Genomic DNA, 21,479 nt, shown 5'->3' with positions numbered 1-21,479 from the left:
TCCAGTTTGTGGCTATTGAGGCTCTAAATTGTGTTTCTTGAGGTCAACTGTGTTAAAAAGAAAATGTGCATTTTATTATGAACTGAATTATGCTCCTTGAGCTCTCTGAATGACTGCTGGCTACTCTCTGTTGCAAATGCACAGCAGCTCCCCTGCTGGACACCTACTGAATTGCAGGAGAAGGAAAAGAGAACAGCTCTTTCTGGTTCATGGCCTGCTTCACAGCTGGGATATGGGAGTCGCAGGGAAAGGTTTATAGATTCATAGATATTAAGGTCAGAAGGGACCATTATGATCATCTAGTCTGACCTCCTGCACAACGCAGGCCACAGAATCTCACCCATCCACTCCTGCGAAAAACCTCTCACCTATGTCTGAGCTACTGAAGTCCTCAAATCGTGGTTTAAAGACTTCAAGGAGCAGAGAATCCTCCAGCAAGTGACCCGTGCCCCATGCTACAGAGGAAGGCGAAAAACCTCCAGGGCTCTTCCAACCTGCCCTGGAGGAAAATTCCTTCCCGACCCCAAATATGGCGATCAGCTAAATCCTGAGCATAAGGGCAAGATTCACCAGCCAGATACCTAGGAAAGAATTCTCTGTAGTAACTCAGATCCCACCCCATCTAACATCCCATCACAGGCCTTTGGGCCTATTTACCATGAATAGTTAAGGTTGACTTTTTCTGTCTGAGCCTGGGGGAGCATTAGCAAAAAAATGGCGCCTCCACTCCCGCAGCCACCCAGAGCATCCCAGGAGATGGGGGGGAGGGAGAAGTTGAGAACCAGCAACCAATTACCGATCCTGATTCTTTGTCCCAGTGTAGATTAGAACCTGAGGGATGGTCTTAGGTGCACTGTCTAGCTGTATTCCTGAAGGATCATCTACTGTTCCAGCCGAAGCACAGCTTGTTCCAGTCTTCTCCTCCAAAACACCCCTCCCAATACCCAAAACACCATCAGTAGGCAGGAACTCTGTGAATAAAGGCATAGGAGCCTGCTATCCCATTTATATGCCTAGTGGGGATTCCCCAAACTGCAGGGATTTTCCTTTTTTAGCTCCTGAGAAGCATAAAGGGGAACAGAACAAGTTGGAGAATCATCTCCAAAATATTGATTGTGACCCCTTGGCCTTTTTGAAATTATGTGTTTGGCCATCTGGCTGAAAAGGTTAGGTACCACTGCTGTATAGCCGTTCTCTATTTACTGTGAGCTTAATTCTGCACTTACTCATGCAACTGCATAACCCTGTTGACTTCCGAGGGATTGGAGTGGTGTAAAAGAGAGCACAGTTTTTCGTTTTTTGTTTAGGTCCAAATATTACATGCTACCATGAGAGCAGTGTTTGTTAAAGGCAGTACAAATTGTAAAAACTGTAGAACAAAATGAATGCCACTAAGGTTAAGATCCCCAGGATTTGCTGCTGTTATGTATGATGTCTGACAATTTAGCATGTTCCCATATATATGCATAGTCTCGTGTGATTGTTTTATTGGGTTTATTGATGGAGAAGAAATTTTTGGTCACTTTTCTTTTAAATTTTGTATTGAATTTTGTTCGCTTAATATATTCAGGCTTCTTCATCGTGACTCTGCTTAGACACTTCATCCCTGATTTACAATGCAACCTAATGTTCCAGTCCTAAACCACAACATAGGCTGCACAGCGCTCCCAATATACCATAAATCTGATTTCTAATGCCTACTGTTATTCTTGGGTCTTCACAGAGCTCTGCAAATGTACCTCGATTGTCTCCTGCAGCATCTGCTGCTGTTCCGGCCCGGGGTTCTCCACACACAACTCTGCCACCTTAGTTCTGCCCTACATCCCTCACCACTATTCCATTCCTGGGCTCCCCTCACAGCTCTGCCCAAGCCCATCACTGCTGACCTGCAGCGTCCTTGAGGGAAGAGCATTTCTGAACCCGATGGCCCAAATTGAAAGTGTTTAGTTATGTCTTGGAGTAAAGGAGATTTTGAGGAGAACTGGCATGTCTGATTTTGGAAAGGAATTACATAGAGCTCATTGGAGTGCCTTAGCTCTTGAGTTCAAAAGCCACCATATAAGCAAATTATCGGAACACACTAGATTTTTGGATCACTCTCGGAAGTCTTTAATCCCTAGCAAGAAAGTATCCATCAATCAATAACTTAACTCATTTCCCAGGGTCTCTTCCTCACATCAGTAACCTATTTATATGAACCATTGGACTTTTAAAGTAATTACATAATTATTAACACTAGACAACAAGCCAGACTTCAGTAATTGCTTTTATTAACTACCAATGCATGTCATCATTAGTACAACATTTTTCAACTTAACATTTCAATATTTAGTGTTTGAGTTATGCATATTCAGTTTGCTTAATACTTCAGTATTCATTTTAATTTAACTTTGTGTGTCTTGGAACACCATATTCATAAATGCTTTGACTTCTGTCCAGGTGAGATAGGAATTTTCTGAGGTTCCGGGTCTCTGTAATCTCTTTGACATTCACTGACGGGCACAGAGGAAACCTCCGTTTTCTTAGGCTGTGATTCAGAAAGGCATCTCTATTCAGGATAACACTTACCACATACTTGAATTTAGGGATGTCCTTAAGTGTTGTCCTTCATTGAGACCTTAAAGCTGAGTCCAAATATTGCAATTAAGCCCTCTTTTAGAAATGGCCAATGGAGGAAATTTTTTAAATCAGTTGACTTAAAATCAACTGATTTTAAGCTGTGTCTTCTGAATTCCCTCCAGGAATCGATTCGTGACTAAAGCTATTACAAATTATATTTAATACTATTTCTTGTCATCTTTAAGTCAAAATATATACTCCAGATATAGGTGGTTGGCTTATGGATAACATAAAATTAACCCTTTGTGGCGCTTTGTGAAAACTCATTCTCGACCGCAAACTAGACTCAGCAGCTCAGCTGCTGAAGCTGTGCTGTCTCTTCTGAAGAGCTCTACAGCCCTTTCTTCGAAGGTACTTTCTTCAAAGGTGCTTTGTATAGAGAGATTGAAGATTCTCCTTAGGCAGCTAGAGTCTCCTGTTGGATGTTAATTGGAGTTCAGTTTTCAGATACCAGAGAGTCCTCTTTTATTGTATGTGTTTTTCACTGGTTTCTATGAAAACTGCAGTTAGGACTTCTTTTTGGTGGAGTTACCTAAGAAATGTAGCTTGTATACAATTAGAGTTAAGACTTTGATTTTGACTCCTTTTCTATTCACTTCCTGTGTCTTATGTAAAAAACTGTATCACCCAATCTTATTGTCAAGCAGCATTCATTCAAAAGTCTGTTTCCCCAAATTGTTCCTTTTATATCTTCAAGTGAAAGCTGTATAAACTCCTTGATTTGTTAATAGATTCTATATAGTGTGTGTGTGTGTGTGTGTGTGTGTGTGTATACACACACACACATTATATATTATATGTATATAAAGCCTTATACAGTAGTATGTAATGTGTATGTTACATCATACTAAAAGAGCAAAAAGCTGCAATCAAGGCTGTTTTTTTCATCTGTTTTTAATTACCAACAAAAGGAGCGGGGCGAAGCTCTTTTTGTTCCAATACAAGTGCAAAATGCAACCATATTTCAAAACAAACTAACTTATACACTAGTTAAAGGAAGGATAATGTATAGTTATCTTGCATGATGTACATTTTAAAATGTGTAATTAAGCAAACTGTAACTTTCTTATCCTTAAGCAGAGAAAAGGGAAATCTAGTTATTTCTCCTGTTATCTGAGATGTCTCTTCTGGAGATGTTTTATAAGCTTTGTCCTTGAAGAATAGGTAACCTATGTATCATCAGTAAATCAAAATTGTTAAGTCTTTATCATATCCCATTACGCAAAACTTACAGAACCAGTTATTTGGTTACTTTTTTCACACTGTTTAACTGTATCATACCTTTCTATCTTAAAATTCATTTTTTCAGTTTCATTATAAAACAATCCACACGTGCATATAAAATACACTTCACTTTTTATCAAAACATGTCTTAACTTTAAAATATTTGTAAATATTGCTTGTTACTTCTTTCAGAGTAGCAGCCGTGTTAGTCTGTATTCGCAAAAAGAAAAGGAGTACTTGTGGCACCTTAGAGACTAACAAATTTATTTGAGCATAAGCTTTCGTGAGCTACAGCTCACTTCATCGGATGCTTATGCGCAAATAAATATGTTAGTCACTAAGGTGTCACAAGTACTCCTTTTCTTCTTGTTACTTGTGCAACTCTCTGCTACTCCAGATGTGAGACTCCATACACAGCCCTGCCATTGCCGTTTAAGCTTGACTTGCAGCATCCCCTGCTAATATTTTGCCTTGATTGGATAGAGGCTGACAATCGTGAGACCATCTTCTAGGTTCTTTCTGAGTCTTGGCTTCCCTAGCATTAGTCCATTAGGCTGACTTTCATGTCCTGTCTTGTTTGATAGCCCCAGAGCATCAAGTCATTCCCTTACTACATCTCAAGAAGGGATATACTGATCAGCTAGAATGTATTAGACTGAGAAGCGGCCTGTCTGCTAATAGGAACAAACAGAATTAGAAAGATATGAAAGAAGACTGAGAAGCTGGCCATTTACTCCTTTGGTGTCTGCTTCTGATCCTGTCATTGAAATCTACCAGTATGTCTACACTGGAGTTGATAGTGTAATTTCCAGCTTGGGTAGATGTATGTGAATGAGCTTTGATTGAGTTAGCATGCTAAAAATAGCAGTGTGGCCATGGCAGCATGGGCAGTAGGATGGGCAAGTAAGAACCTAGGGTTTCAGACAGGATTGTAGTCAGGTGACTAGCCTGTCCTACCACTCTTACCACCTCAGCTCCATTGCTACTTTCAGCCTGCTAGCTTGATCAAAGCTAGAGCACATACATCTACCCAAGCAGGAAACTACACCTCTAACTCCAATATGGATGTACCCAATGAGAAAACTCAATGGACTTCAAGGGAGCAAGATTGGGCCCTTGAAAACAGAATTTGTGGGAGGACCACCAATTGATTGCCGGCTCAGTTTGTTTCCATGTTGTAACTGGTTGAGTAGCTGCACAGCACTGAGGTCCTGGTCCATAATTACAGTTCTAGGCACTACAGTAGTACAAATAGTAAATAATAATAATCAGTCCACAAGCAAATATCATTGTACCCTGACATCTGTTAATAACAGGCAATAAGAGGACAGCAGATATTTTAACTATTAATAGCTAGCCATTTAAGACAGGGTGACAATAAAAATAAGTCCTTTTAGATCAGTTTCCCTTGTGCTTTGCCAAGGCACTTTTCCTGATGCACATCTCTCAATTTAATGCAGCATCCTTTGCCAATGCACTTTCACAGTGATAGGAGGTTAAAAATTATGTTCTTGGAGTGAACCCCTAATATTAAAGAAGGATCCACCTCTGGCTTCCTTCTCAAGCTGATTATAATGTAGTTTATTACACAGGTGGACAGGTCAGCACATTGCCAGAAGCATTTTAGGTGGCCACCTGCTACAGTGTGAGTTAACATAAAGGAGATAGGAGATCTCACATGGACTGAGATTTTGCTGGCCATTAACAGAGGTGATTGCAAATAGCAAGAGGTAATTAGTACAGGTTTCACTATACCAGTTTTCCATCTGCTGCTGGCTACTGTTTTTTGAGCTGATCCCTTCACTCTCTTGTCAGCTACTTGAATGCTCTGTCTTGGATTCTGGATGAAAAGGACACTTAGTGAAAAGGGGCATAAATCAACAAAATAACAATGTAACCTGTAGAAATATGAATCTATGTAGATTAATCCACGTTTCCTAAATTGCATACTAGGTCGTAATTCAATCAAGGGGCAGGGGTCTTGTGACATTTATGAACATTTATGGATAGCATGAGGGCTCAGATTAAATGTCAGCCCTGATATTCAATTCAGGATCACGTATTATTGTTGTTCATTAATATATAAAAACAACAATTATATCCACTAAAATCCTCAATTTAATTTTGCTGTAATCTGTCTCTGCCCGTGTCAGACACACAATGAACTTTCTCTCCACCTCAGATTCAGATCATTCACAGGGCTCTATTGAATTTCAGCTCAGAAGAGTCTAGTGTTTTGTGGTTTTTTCCAGACATGGGCTTGGATTAGTTTGGGCCCTATTTGGATTGAGAATGTAATAACATTAGGATTTCTCCATTGCCTAGCCCGTCCTCCTTTGGCACCAAGTTCTATATCGGATACTATAAGGGTAAAACACATCCAGAGGTGTAAAGACCATGGAAAGCTTACAGTGCAACAGAACCTTCAGTGGAGTTGGTATACAGCACAGACTGCATGTGGTAGAGCTGTGCTCCATGCCAGCTCCACATAGGCTCTTGGAGACGGCAGTCTGAGGTAGATGCATGTCCAGTTAGTTCATGATTACCCGTCTTCCCTGTGTAACAGATGTCCAGGAATTGCATCCTCTAGGCCAGTCCAGGCTTTGAATTAATAATAGTCAGCACCTCTCTAGTACATTTCATTTGTTAGATCTCAAAGCACTTTGCAAAGATGGTTAATTGGCATTATTTCTATTTGACAGATTGGGAAACAGGTACAGAAAAGTGAAATGCCTTTATCCAAGCCACATATGATAAACATTTTCAAAAGCTCATTCAGTGAATTAGGAGCATTTGCAGAAGTGACTTGTACACTTAGGATCCTGTGGGCTTGTCTGCATGAAGCAGCAATGTGCACTATGGAGTTGTGATTTCTAAAACACACTAATGTGTTACACATTGATTGGTCTGTGTAGACCCTGCTGGTGCATGCTAAAAGTTGCCTAGCATGCTTCTATGTTAAAGCACACTTGGGGAAACTTTAGTGTGCACCAGCACCAACCAGTCTACACCGACCAATTAATTTGCAACATGTTAGCACAGTTTAGAAATCACACCCCTATAGGGCACATTACCCTGCTGTGGAAACAAGCCCGAAGTCTTGTTGATTTTCAATTATAGGTAGGTTCCTAAATGCCCAAGTCATTTTTGAAAATGGGCTTTGGACACCTAAATCAGTTAGGTGCTTTTGAAAATTTTACTCCTAGGGCCAGATTCTGCCATCCTTACTCACACTAAGTAGTAACTTAGACCACAAGTAGTCCCATGATTTAAATAGAACTAGTCACGAAACAATGTTAGAGGAAAGTACTACTCAGTGTGAGTAAAGGTGGCAGAATCTGGCCATTGGGAGTTAATGGCAGAGCTAAGACTAGAACATGGTGTCCAGACTCCCAGATCAGTATCCTATTTACTGGACAACAATGCTGCGAAGTAGTGGCCATAGAGCCACATCTTGCTGGTGAGTTAGGAATTTGATTTTATCCCCCCCGACCACCATCACCACCACCACTCTGGGCCCTTATGGAAAATCCTCTTACATAAGCTTCAGAGAGGTTGAAGGCGGTAAAAAGTGAAATTCTGCTAAGGTTAGTAGTAGTGGCATTTCCTTGGGAACTGTTAAATAATCCTAGGAACTGGAGAAGAAGAAGATCAGCTGGTCATCTTGTACACACCCACCACATATATTAATTTTGGGTTTAAAACACTTGACATTAAAAAGAGAAGGATAATAGTGGCATATGGGTCAGAGGATTATTCTATATATAACATGGAGTACTGGAAAGTAAATGGTCAATTTTCATAGATTTTATTTTTTTACATGTTATATAATAGTGTGTCCTGGAGAAAGCTGCTGTGTTAATTCAATGTAATTAGGTTATGTGTCTCTAGTGACAAAGTGTATCTCAAAGTGCCATATAATAAAAAGTTACACCCTATCATTTTAATGGGTCAAATTCTACTCTTAGTTGCAATTAAGTCAATGAGGTTGCAAAGAGGTAAGAGAGTAGAGTTTGGTCCGCATCTCATATGTTTTCTATACTTGTCTAACATGGAGTGAATCACAGTTTCCTCAGATACATCCTGTTTTTTCACTACTTCACATGGAAAGTTTTATTTTTATATTTTGGACATGATTTAAAATCAAGTGTCTGAACCCCTTGTGATCATTAAAGATTTTATGGCACTTTTGGCAGAATGTTAGCCCTGGTGACTTGCCAAATTCCAATTTAGGCCTAGTGTAATTACTCATCTAAAATTTCCCTACAGTTTTCGTTGGATATAGTGCTCTTCCTCACTTCTTCTACCGAACATGTTTGTAGTGTTGCTATGCACTGGTAAACAGTTGTTGAGTGCCACACCAGAACTGACTGCCTTTCAGTACTTATGATGTGATTTTTGTATACGTTCTCTGTGGCCTAATTTTGCAAAAGCCGATGAATATCTTCTGCAAAATGGTGAGATTCCCAATTAAGTCAATGCTCAGTACTTAACTTTATAAACTAAGAACCCAGTCCTGTAATTTGGCATTTTTTGGCATTAAAGTTGTTACTGTAAATGATGCAAGTAGCAACACCTATACTTAAGATTGGCTGACACTTCCCATTATAACACCCTGTTTTCAGTTGCTTATAACTGCCAAACTTTAAGAATTTGGGCTGATATTTTTTCATGCTGGTCTGCCTCCAGCTGATTTTTCCCCCCTCCTGGAAAATTTCAGCAAAAACAGTTTAGCCATTTCTCAGAACAACATTAGGGAAAAAATACATTATTAAAAAATTACCATGTTAAAAGAGTCTTGCAACAGTTTCATTGAGAAACTCTAGCACCTCTATGCTTGGATCAGAGACTTGAAGTGTGGGTGATCAGCCTGGTTTCAGGGATGTGCCTTTTGCTACTCCTGTGAAAATCTACCTAACTTTAACCAAGTTATGACAGTTTCAGTTCGCATCTATGCAGTAGGGTCTTGTTAGAGTTTGTCAATCAAATGCTTCTGTCTACACTGAGAATGCTCCATCCCAGGGCTGCAGGGGCTGGGCAGGACTTTAGATTGAATTACTGCTTCCTGCTACTGTGGCTGTTGCCTTACTGGACACAGAAATAGAAAGCAGGGAGACTGTATCTCCTGTGATCTCAATTCTCGCCATGTTGACGCCCAGTCAGCAAGGAGAAGGAGGAGGAACAGAGACGGGGTGGAAGCTCCAAGCACAGACAGTGGAGAGGGGATGGGGGGACAGGTCAGTACACTGGGGAGGGGGGTCTCCCAAAACAGTACACCCCACCACTGGCAACTTAGATGGAGGGGATAGCTCAGTGTGGGGGTACAATGTCCCTGATACCTCCCCACTGCAAAATAGCAACCTCCCCCCCACACTGCTTGGAAGCCAGATGCTGAGGAAGTGAGTAGAAAACCTTCCAGCTGTGCAACTGCTGCTTCCCTGACCCCAGCTTCACCCCCACCCCAAACCTCCACCAAAAACCCCCCTCTCTTCCAGCCCTTCCCCCCTGCATATGCTGTCCACGGAGGCAGGGCAAATGGACGGGGCTGTGTGCCCTGGAACTGTGCTGAAGTGCCAGGGTTGGAAGGGGAATGGAAAGACACAGTTTGGGGGGGGGCAGTACCCCATATGCCCCCCAATCTCCACCTTCAGATGTGATGTCACAAGGTCACAAATGTTGCTCTTATGCGGCGGCTCTGTTGCTGTTACCAAGTGGACCATTCACAGTAGGGAAAGTGTTCCCAGGGGAAGTGTTCTTTGCAAGTGGCGATTGCTCTAAAAAGATGTTGCTACAAATAAGTTTCTACTTTATCAATTTCCCAGCATTCCATCCTGCCGCTGGGAGGTTTCACTTGACCCTTTTAAACTCCTTTACTATGATACCAATTTGTTTGATGAAAGGATTGCAGAGCTCTTACTGATGGACCTCTTACTAGCGCTGTCAACGTTTTTTCATGAAATAGTAATTGAAATAAAAAGTGGGGTTTTTCTCTCAAAAATGAAATTTTTTACTACAAAAATAAATTGGCTTTCAGTTTTTAAAAAATTGGCTTTGAAAATAGGTTTACCAAAAGCACAAATTTTTCTTGTCAAAAACAGTTTGTTTTTCATTGAAAAACAAAATAAAACATTTTTGCAGGAAATTTCAGAGAAAAAAACAACAACCCTGAAAATGTTTTGGAATTTCGCATGGGAAAAAAAATTGGTGTCTGCCAGTTATAGCTTGAATTGCAACCCTTTTTCTATAACAAAACTCATGCTCCTGAGGTCACTTTGTTCTTGACACCTAGCCAGCATGTTGCTTTTCCCGGGATGGCCAGCCCAACTGAAGCTGTATGCATCTTGCTAGCTGGCCTACAGTTCCAGTGATTCTTCTCTACCCTGGAATTGTCTCTAGCTATTCCTTCCCACTTGCTAGCCTACCTGCTTCTTTGTTCACTCCACCCCCGGGCCCAGAATCTGCTGCCCCACCCCTCCTTACACATCGGGTTGCTAGGCGTCCGGTTTCTGACTGGAACACCCAGTAGAAAAGGGACCTTGGTGGCTCCGGTCAGCACTGCTGACCTCGCTGTTAAAAGTTCAGTCAGTGGCGCAGTGGGGCTAAGGCAGGCTCCCTGCCTGCCCTGGCTATGTGCAGCTCCCCAGAAGCGACTGGCATGTCCCTGCAGCCACTAGGCGCAGGGGCGATCGGGGAAGCTTCTGCATGCTGCTCCAGCATCAGCTCTGCAGCTGTGGGTGAGGTGCCTGTAAGCGCAGGCATCGCGCATAGCCGCCTGACCCCTCCACCTAGGGGCCGGACATTCTGGCTACTTCCAGGAGCAACGCGGAGCCAGGGCAGGCAAGAAGCCTACTTAGCCCCATTGCGCCGCTGACTGGGAGCCACTTGCGGTAAGCGCAGCCCAGCCGGAGCCTGCACCCCAAACCCACTTCCCCAGGCCTAACCCCCTCCTGCACCCTAACTCTGTCCCAGACCCCACACCCCAACTTTCTGCCCCAGGTTGGAACCCCCTCCCATACCTAAACTCCCTCCCAGAGCCCGGACCCCCTCCTGCAGCCCAATCCCCTGCCCCCACCCTGAGCCCAGTCCTGCACTCCAAACCTCTTGTCCCCAGCTCCACCCCAGAGCCCACACCCCCAGCTGGAGCCCTCGTTCCCTCCCGCACCCAGCTCCCTGCCCCAGCCCAGGGCCCCCTCCTGCACCCCCAGCTGGAGCTCTCACCCCCTCCTGCACCCCGACTGGAATTCTGTGCTCTTCAAACCATCTCCATGAAATGATACTTCACAACATCAATCTTTTGTATAAACCTTTGCTTTCAATCCCAAATAGGAACAGATCATCCATTTGGAACAACTCATCAGAGTAGCAGGGTTTGACTCATTTTGGTCATTAATTCATTCCATGTTAATATGTCCTGGATAATAGGTTTACAGTATAGCTCAGATAATCCATAACATACATTGGTAAATCCAGAGACTCTTTGTTATGCTAAGTGTTTAGACTACCAGAAGGCAATAGTTCCCCCAAACATTCTCTCTTGAAGCAGCGATCTCTTTTCTCCTAAGGTAACACATCAATTTTAGGCCAAAGACAGAAGAGACTGACATGCCATTATTTATCCACAAAACAAGCAGCTGTAGTGTAAGCTTCCTTATCACTCTGCCCCCATAATGTACCTCACCTCTGACCTGCAGGGACTGTATCTAGGGCCAAGAAAAGGAGTTCACTCTCTTTGGCCAATTTAATCCTTAACCTCTCTGCTGAGACTACTGACAAGGAGGCCAATTAGTGTCGATTATGGTGGTGGGCTTTGTGAAGAGAACAACACCTGTCCACGGGGACCACCATCTTATTTCACACCAGCAACTGAACAGCCACCAGATGGTAACATCACTTAATCTCTGCTGACTTGGAATGGATTCAAACTAGCATCCTAGGGATGAAAGGCTCCCTAGCCTATTATCAATGCCCTGAGCTATCCTGTCACCTGGTTCTGATAATTTCTGATCTTGTAAGGTTTATGTGATCCATGAAGTGAAAAAATTATTTTTTCTGCAGGAATTGCAAGAATCCCTGTGGCTCCTGGATGTTCTTTTTATTTTGGTATAATTTAGCTTATTTATACCTGCTTTATTCTTCATGCTGTTTTTCCTGTTTTCCTCTCAGGTCCTTGATGATCAGTTTGTGCTCTTCTCCTGAAAGAACCTTTTCTGTGTTTCATGTAAGTACTCAGCATTTTGTACCTTTCAGCGACAAGAGTCATGTGTTTTATTCAGGGCCCAGTCAAGCAAATCTGAAGCCCCTGTGCAGTATTTTATAGGTCTCTCTGGCTGCAAGGCTAGGTATTCAATGTGTATCCTTGTTCTGCCCAATTGTCCCAAACTTCTGTACAGCATCAGTTTGTGAGATTCAGAATGGTTCATTTCCACTGTGTGATGGGGAGAATAGGGAGCATGTGCAGAAGTGGTGTGTGCATTTCTGGATTGAATTAGGGAGGCAATGGATGGAGGTTTCCTGTTAGATATGGTGAAAGCCTGCCATGATTTTCTAATGGGTATTATCCCATCCCAGAGCTCTCATTCAGCACAAAACAGCTTGTATTCCACATCATCCAGGACTGGAACAGGTACAGAAAATATTTCATTAGCGTTTCAACCTGTGCTTTCTGGGATACAACTTCATGACCTGGAACGCCTGCAACTGCAAAGTTGGCAGCAGTATGTGAACCCTCACTGCTTATATTGACACCAATGTGTATGACTGACCATTAGCATAGTTTTCATTAAGTTTTAGTGTACGTAATATAGTTTCTTTAGCATGCCCCAACAGCAGCGGCGACGTGGGGGGCACACATGGGGTCACATGCCCCTCTAGATTTCTGCCAGGGTTCATATGCCCTGCCGCATACCACCAGAACCTTTAAATCAGAGGTTTTCAAACTTTGGGGCACACCCACTAGAGGGTGTAGAGGAACGTTCAGCGTGGGGGGAGGAGGGCAAGCGATTATGCCAGACGGCTTGGGCTTCAGCACGGCGGAACTAGGGAGAAAATGCCACCTCCACCCCGACTCGCCTCTTTTTTCTGGGTTGTGGGGTGCAAATAGAAACTGTAACTCTAGCAGGTATGGGGGGCTCTGCTCAAAAATTTGAAAAACTGCTGCTTTAAATTGTGGGGGCCCCCACTATCAACAGTTACGGATCGTCTCTTTCCAACAATGCTAGAGTTAAAAAAAAATCCATCAGTGGTTTCCTTTGCAAACCTATGCTATGCGTGGCTTTTCACTTTGGCTTGGTCATTGGTATGTAAGTTGTCAGCTCAATGGTTTTTTTCAGTGAAAAAAATATTACTTTAATCTAGGGAGTTGTTTTTAGAGTTCTGGGGCAGCAAAAATGTAAAAGTTCTCATGGTTTGAGGTTTGCTTTTTACAAATGTTGCCAAGTTCTAGGATGTGGTGTTTTTTTAATTAAACAAGTTTACATTTTCCTAATATTTCATAATACATTGGCATTGTGAAATCTAGTGATTCTATAAAACAGTAAGACTTCTTAATACAATATAGAAGGAACCTTAGCACTGCCAAGCAGTCATAATTGTAACAGGTAATTAAAGATTGTCCTTACTTCTGGCCTAAATTTTCAAAAGTGTCCGCTAACTTTTTGCGCCTCAGTTTATGGGTGCCGGACTTGAGACCCCTTGAACCTGATTTGCAGAGGCATTGAGAATCTGCAGCTCCCATTGACTTCAGCTGAGATTGACACCTCTGAAAATGGGGCTCAAGCTATTTTAAATGGGAATGCAAAATTACTGGATGTTGAACATTTAGGCCAGATCCAACTCCAGATTCAAACTTTGGGGGTTTTAAGATATGTTGTACTTTTTGCAGCCTAAACCCATGTCCAATACTTGTTCAGTGGAAAACAATTGAACGTTAAAGAACTGTCTGGAAGAAAAACAATGCAACAAGCAGCTCTTTTTTAATTTGCTGGAAGCATTTATATCTGCAAGTTTATACACAAGTTATTTTTTGTTTCTAGGAATTTTTTTAAAAGTAGACCTAAAAAGGGAGTGGAAATTCTTAATTTCTTCAGGTGTGTGTTGAAACATTCTAGCACCCTACGGAGTGTTGTTTGGTTGGTATCAAACATTACAACATGTGACTCTGAGATTTAAAGTTGACTCACAATAGAGACTGGGAGTGGATGGGTCATTACATAAAGTAAAATTATTTCCCCATGTTTATTCTCCCCCACCCATCCCCCACTGTTCCTCAGACGTTCTTGTCAACTGCTAGAAATGGCCCACCTTGATTATCACTACAAAAGGTCCCGTCCCCCCCACCCCCCGCTCCTGCTGGTAATAGCTCACCTTAAGTGATCACTCTGGTTACAGTGTGTATGGTAACATCCATTGTTTCATGTTCTCTATGTATATAAATCTCCCCACTGTATTTTCCACTGAATGCATCCGATGAAGTGAGCTGTAGCTCACGAAAGCTTATGCTCAAATAAATTTGTTAATCTCTAAGGTGCCACAAGTACTCCTTTTCTTTTTGCGAATACAGACTAACACGGCTGCTACTCTGAAACCTAACATTTGCCATGTTGCTGAAGGAAAAACAGAACATTTTTCCCATAGGAAAAATTATAGCCAGAGATATGATATGATTATTGCACAAAGTGGTATGACAGTGCCAACTCCTATGCAGATGAATTTGCCTATCATGCTTATGTGGTCCCATATTTCTTTCCTTTCCTCTTTCTCTTTCATTATAAGGTGTCCCAGACTCATAATTACAATGGCCTGCTCCACTTTCACTGTGGTGTATTTGCTACATATAGGTAGGAGTATATGCATATGTGTAGAGCTCCTATTTATGTTAGTGGCAGTGCCAGGCTTGTGCATCAAGGGGCAGAGAGGCCTTCAGAAATGGAGTATGGCTTACATCTAATGTGATGTTTATTTGACTGAGTAAGGAAATAGATTAAAGTCCCACCAGCCCTTTGCCATCATGTATTGATACAACAGGGGTGGTTCAGAATGGCCCCTAACAAATCCTATTATTCTCACTGCAGAACTTTGGAGTATCAGTAGAAAGTATGAATGATGCTCAAAGGCTTCAAATGTGTACATTTATGTTAACCCTTTCTGCATCAGCAGCCATTTATGGAAACACCGGGGACCTCATAGCATCAGCATTTATTGTAGTTGACCATTTCATCATTGTTATAGTTCTGTTATATAAACTAGCTCTGTGCTTCAAATCCCACTCTGTCAGTGATTTACCATGTCATAGTGAGCAAGTGATTTCCCCTCTCTAAGCCCTCAGTTTCCTAATCTGCAACGCTAGAGTTGCACACTTTTTTGTGTCTGTAGACTGAGTTTGTTGCACACACCGAGGTTCCTTTCATTTCACCTCCCCCCCTCCCGCAACACCCACTCATCGCTCTCTATTTCAGGTACATATCTAAATACGTAAGACTGTATAATTTTTAATTTGTTAAATTATTTCTTTTCTTTCTTTTTGGAAGTTAAATTATTCAGGGTGTAGACATTTCAATTCCGTTGGGACAATGGGCAGAGCTGAGATGGGGGAGGTGTTATGCTGGAAGGTGTTAGTGACCCTTATACCTTTTTGAATGTCCTGCTCTGAAAAAGCCATTTATTCCACAGCTTCATGAAGTCCTTCACGAATCTGCAGTATAGTAATGATGACCTAAAGGAAGCTGAGGGGCATCCTGTTGACCTCATCATAGATATGAGAATCGTCAGTCAGATGGTCAATGATATGTGTGTCAAAACACAACTGGCAGTGTTCCAGACTGCCGGTTGCCAGTGTCCGAGCAGGACTGTTCATTATATCAGACAGATGATACTAAAATGGTCTCTGATATCCATGTGTGTGTTCCATGCTGCTGGAACTTGCTCATCAATTAATTATCCTATAGTCAGCATGCTGTAGCATAGAGCGGTGTATAAATGTCTACTAATTATCACCCTCAGCACTTCTGTGAAGTTTGTTAGTATCATTGTCCCCATTTTACAGGTGAGGAAACAGAGACAGATAGCATAAGTGACTTGCTCCGTGCAACACAGGAAGTCAGTGATAGAGACAGCACTAAAAATCAGGAGTTATTGGTTCCTAGACCACTAGACCACATTGCCTCTCACAAGTGTCACATAATCTTTCTTGACATGAAAACAGAAGTTCTCACTGTTGCATGTCTGGAATTAATGATTATTCAAGATTGTCAAAAAAACAGGCTCAATATGAATTATTTAATTAAAGATTATCAATCAGAAATTAATTTGGCAATATACAGAATCCAGAAAGAAGAGATACATTAACACCCTTGATGTAAGATAAAGAGCTGGCTCTGTGTCTCTTCTTCACTGCAAACTGGTGGGATGCACAATTTCATTCCCCAGCTAAGTTCCACAACTTCTGTCATTATATAAGGTTTTTAGACAAAGAGACCCATCTTTGTCAGAAATCCCCTGCCAGAACCATACGTTCTGATGTCATTTCTTATGTTCTGATAAGATTTCCTTTAATATCTGTGAATTCTTAGTTTAAGAACATAAGAATGGCCATACTGGGTCAGACCAAAGGTCAGTCTAGCCCAGTATCCTTTCTTCTGACAGTGGCTAATGCCAGGTGCCCCAGAGAGAATGACCAGGTAATCATCAAGTGATCCATTCCCTGTTGCTCATTCCCAGCTTCTGGCAAACAGAAGCTAGGGACACCATCCCTGCCCATCCTGGCTAATAGCTATTGCTAGACCTATGCTCCATGAATTTATCTAGTTCTTTTTTGAACCCTGTTATAATCTTGGCCTTCACAACATCCTCTGGTAAAGACTTCCAGGTTGACTGTGGGTTGTGTGAAGAAATACTTCCTTTTGTTTGTTTTAAATCTGCTGTCATTAATTTCATTTGGTGCCTGATGTATGTGTGAACGCAGAATTATTTATAGCTGAGAGGACTGATGTTCTTCAAGGTAATATCTTTCCGTGAATCTTTTTCCCCCCATAAGCATTCTTCCCTATTGATTTCCCAACAGAAAACATCTGCTGTAGCAATCATCAAAATATCTGGAGTTCTATGAACATGGAGGTGCCAAGGATTATTAGATATAGTTTAATGCATAGAATTCCTGAATAGGGTGACTTACACATTTAGAATCAGTGTATTTAATGACAAACTAACTTTCAGCAAATTCAGGAAATATGAGGCACCAGCACCTGTAACAGCCAACAAAAGCTGTAGCAATGGTCACAACAAAAAACTGCTGGAAAGCATCTTTCTGTTTCTGAGAGTTGTTGAGCATTTAGATACACTAGCACTTTCCCAGGTTTCAGAGTAGCAGCCGTGTTAGTCTGTATTCGCAAAAAGAAAAGGAGTACCCGTGGCAGTCTCTAAGGTACCACGGGTACTCCTTTAGCACTTTCCCAGTATCTGACAGGAGGATATGACCATCTAGGCCAACTCTCCTTAACTGTGAATCAGTGAAAGAGCATTTGGATGACAAAAAGGCTATAGTATAATAAATCTTACATTTACAGTATCTGGTAATTTTCTTCCTGAAGTATACCAGGTTGCTTAATAAACTGATATACAAACTATCCATGAGACTCACTAAATCCACCTCTGAAATTCAAAGGGAAATTCTTTGGAGGGGAAATTGAGGATCTGCTTATGGTGGATGGTAATACTACACAACATTTTGGGATAGAAAATGAAGAGTACCTTTCCCAAGTACTACATATCTTCTGAAGAGAAAGAATGCTCTGAAAAGGGAGCAACATGGGCAGACTCTCTTAACTTGGCATATGCAAAGAGAAGAAATGGTGAGACAAGCAACCAATTAGAAACAGGGTAAAGGTTCTATACTGGTGTGTGTACAGAAATCACACCATATGACTAAGGTGGCACTCCAGGAATGAAGGGCCTTAAACACAAGAGTCATGACCTTAAATCGAATTCTCCACTATAAGATGTAACCAGTGAAGGCACTTAAGTAACAGGATTACATGAGAAAACTGAGCGTTGTGAAAAAAATAAGATGAACCTCATGATTTTCTACCTATTGCAACTTAGTACAACTAGATTCTGATAATCTAGCCAGGAAGTCCTTGCAGAAATCCCTCAAAAGAGGGAACCAATGTATGCTGTTGGGTTTTGGCTATATTGCTAGTTCAAGTGCGAATTTTCAAATTGTTTAATGATTGATAATGGCAAATGCTAACTAGAAGTCAATGCAAGGATGAAAAGTAGAGACAGACTTGTCAGCCTGTGTAGTTTTATAGACTGTGAAAATTCTGAAACCCTGGGCTGTGAAGCCCAAAACTGGACCTGTTGAACTTGAATGAGATTGAACCGAAGAAGTGGCCTGGACAGCAACTTAGGATAAGGAACCCTCCGATGGTGTTTCCTTGAGATGTTGTTGTATGTTCTCTCTCATCCAAGTAATGTATTTGAATTTATTTAAGGTATTTGGATGCACAGAGACATAATAGGCTACAGCTGCAAAATCTGGATCTGAATCTGGAAAATTCAGGGTGGGTAAAGATTTTAGATTTAGGATGGAACCAAAGGAAAAAAGAGATTTTTTTTGTCTCTCTTCTCGCTCCCTCTAATTTCCCAGTCCTCATTTATTCCACACTGGTACATTCATTACTAGACTCAGATGGAAGAAGGCCACTTGATGAATCACTGGCAGTGCTGCTTGCAGCAATCTAGAGATCTTCCATCCAAATATTAAGCCTCGTTTGTTAGAGCTGATGGGATCATAACACCAGGTGGTTTGACTGCAGGTCATGTTGTAGTTTTCAAGGTAGTGCCTTCGATGTAGTGGGAAATTATTTTGGTGAATCTGGCATGCCTATTGTTCTCTACCTATATCGTCAACCATCGCACAATGAGATTCCACACTACCACCTTGAGTACATTGGTAGTGCTGCTGTTACATTTTTACAGACCAAAAAACCCTGCTTCGTGCAGTCAGTGCTGACTAATTTCATATTGTAGACCTATTTCTGTATAATTTATACTGTAGACATGAAGCAAAACAAAGGCAGTAAAGACGAGTAACACTGAGTGCTGGTTGCCATGAAAATCCCAATTTGCAGATGTAACTGCCTTTACTGGAGCTCCAGATCTCACATCTGGGTGCTCAAACTGGCACTTTTACACATACCCACTCAAAGACCTAAGTGCCAGACAGAGACTCAAAATTTATTCTGGGTGTCCTATATAAGGTACCATATTTAAAAATTAGTTCTTAAGAGTCTTTCAGCAATTTCCTTTTCCTGTCTACCCCTCTTGCTTTAAAAAAAAATCCATCTGCCTTCTGGCTGCCTATATACAATCAAACAGATGCACACATCTGTGTGTCACTGATGATCCATTTGCAAACCACACTTGGTGACAGTTGCTTTATTTAGAGGCTGAGAATAGGAATCTTAGAGATGAAAGATCCACAGCATATAAAGAAACAATGTTTTCTTCTCCCCAGTTTCCAGTTCACTTCCACTTCCTTCTTTCTCTTTTTTTCTCCCTCATGTTTGCACTCAGTTCATACTCAGGGAATACTTTTCAAATCATTAGTGTGCCCACCAAGCAACACCAAATTTTCTGAGGACAATTTAATGGCAGTTTTTTCTGGTGGTACCCACAGGACACATGCATGTCTGGTTTTGACCCATCTCAACAAGCACATTCCTGTCTTTTATGGCATCAACAATGTCAATCCTGTGATTCCTATTTTTCAATTTTTGACTTGTTAAGCAGATGATAGACAGCTTGATTCTTTAAGCAAAACCTCTCATGCTAGAGTAGGCCAAACCCACAAAATAGAAGTCAGATACAGATTTCAAACACCATACTGTTCAGGGTTGTTCATGTCGATATTTCTGTTTCAGCCACTTGTAAAGTTGGAGGCCATTTGTAAAATTTGAATACGGATCTGGGTTCAAATTCAACTGCACCTCTTTTTACATCTCCCCTGTCTACACACAAAACAAGATGATTAATGTAACTACAAAGCAAACTACTGCAAAAGCGAGATCAGCTTTCAGATATCTGGTATAATGTAGGGACTGCAGCTGCACTATAAGATTTCTTCTTTTGCTTTTGTATAAGGATGCATCACAACATCTAGCTTTTATGGAACCTGTGTGTCCCTAACAGTAGGATATTTGGTACTTTTCACACACTGCAACATTTACAAGAGGGCACATTTAACAGTCCTGGTTTCAGGTCTTCCTGACGTTGCTCCAGTGTAAATCAGGAATAATTCTACTGAAGCTATTCCAACATAAAACAGGTGTAAGTGAAATCAGAATCCTTTTCAGTATCCAGTAATGCAGTCTTGCAAAATTCCATTTGTTTGCTTACCTTGGGAGGGTTAATTTTGTTTTGATAGGCAAGTGAAATCTCATTTGTTGTTTTTCATTGTCTTTGTGGCAAAGGGCAGGTGAGCAGATTTTGAGCTTAGCTGGTGAATGTTCATGATGATTTTGCAAAAGTGTGCCTAGTGCCTTACGATAGAATCAGAGACATCTACCTGTACATGAGAGTGCTTGGGCACTTGCATTTGCAAACCCTTAATGTATGTATCAGTAATGAAAATCTTAATTAAGAAAGCTGCATCATTGTCCATGAACACTCTTTCTTTCTTCCTGTGTGAAGTCCTTTGTGTATTGCAGCATCTACCTGGCTGAGACAGACAGAGCCCTCAAAGAGCTTGTCTGGCAGATCTTCTCTTGATTATTAACAGCTAGCGAATGACAAAGTCTCAGTCTCCTTTTGTCTTGTTACTGAGGCTCAGAACTGCAGAGCACATAATGTACGATAGGGTTGGATGGTTGGTTGGTTTGTTTTTTCAGTGCTTTTTTAACTTAATTTTATTATGTTGGTGGGGCTAAAAATCTGACACTGTTGATCAGAATTAATTTAAGTGGCTCATAGTTCCCAAAATGTGAAAAGATGCCCTTTCACACACACAAGTGTATCTTTGCATTTAGAAACAATACACTGTCTTAGACCACATGATATGCGCACACACAAAAATTATGCTGATGTAATGTGGCGATTGAGATTTTAATCTCGCTAAACTCAGGAAATGCAGAGTTAAGGTTCCCACAGCAACCTTACCTCTGCCCCTGTAAACTGTGTTCATTACAGTGAGGTCTTTCACTGATCACATGCTGCGTGCTGGGCAATGTGATATACTGCTTTTAGAAAAGACGGTATGGTGGGAAGGAACTGTTGTTTTTTTCTATAATCCTATTGTGGAGATTATTTATTTGCTAAGCACCAATAATGTGTTTAGTGCCATTCAGAACACACACACAAAACTTCATAATCTAATGGACATATAAGACTAAAACACTGATGTACATACAGAGACAGATTGTGCCAACCCTGTGTGACAGCACAAATGGGAGAGAGGGCATCAAGAGTCTCTCTCTCTGTCCCTCCCTCTCTCTTATTCACACCCATATATTTGCCCCTATGCAACAACCAGGAATAATTGGACAGCTTGTGTCCAGATGGGCCATATTCTCCTCTCACATACACCTTTTGTAATTCCATTGACATCAATGGTTTCTCTTGCTTTTCACATAAACAAAAGAAAA

The 21,479-nt window shown here is 41.4% G+C and overlaps 1 protein-coding gene across 21 annotated transcripts in view; it reads left to right on the top strand.

The window, feature by feature from the left end:
* Positions 1–21,479, top strand: part of ZBTB20 (zinc finger and BTB domain containing 20) — a 636,327-nt gene that overhangs the window by 465,214 nt on the left and 149,634 nt on the right. For all 21 annotated transcript variants that reach the window (XM_043512102.1, XM_043512062.1, XM_043512053.1 and 18 more), the window contains one exon: positions 12,007–12,061. The gene's annotated coding sequence lies outside the window, so the exon portion shown is untranslated. The remainder of the gene's footprint in view (positions 1–12,006; positions 12,062–21,479) is intronic.

Source organism: Dermochelys coriacea, chromosome 1 (assembly GCF_009764565.3).
Source record: "Dermochelys coriacea isolate rDerCor1 chromosome 1, rDerCor1.pri.v4, whole genome shotgun sequence".
Taxonomy (NCBI): domain Eukaryota; kingdom Metazoa; phylum Chordata; order Testudines; family Dermochelyidae; genus Dermochelys; species Dermochelys coriacea.
The sequence above is the reverse complement of the archived record's forward strand: the minus strand, read 5'-3'. Positions and strand labels throughout refer to the sequence as shown.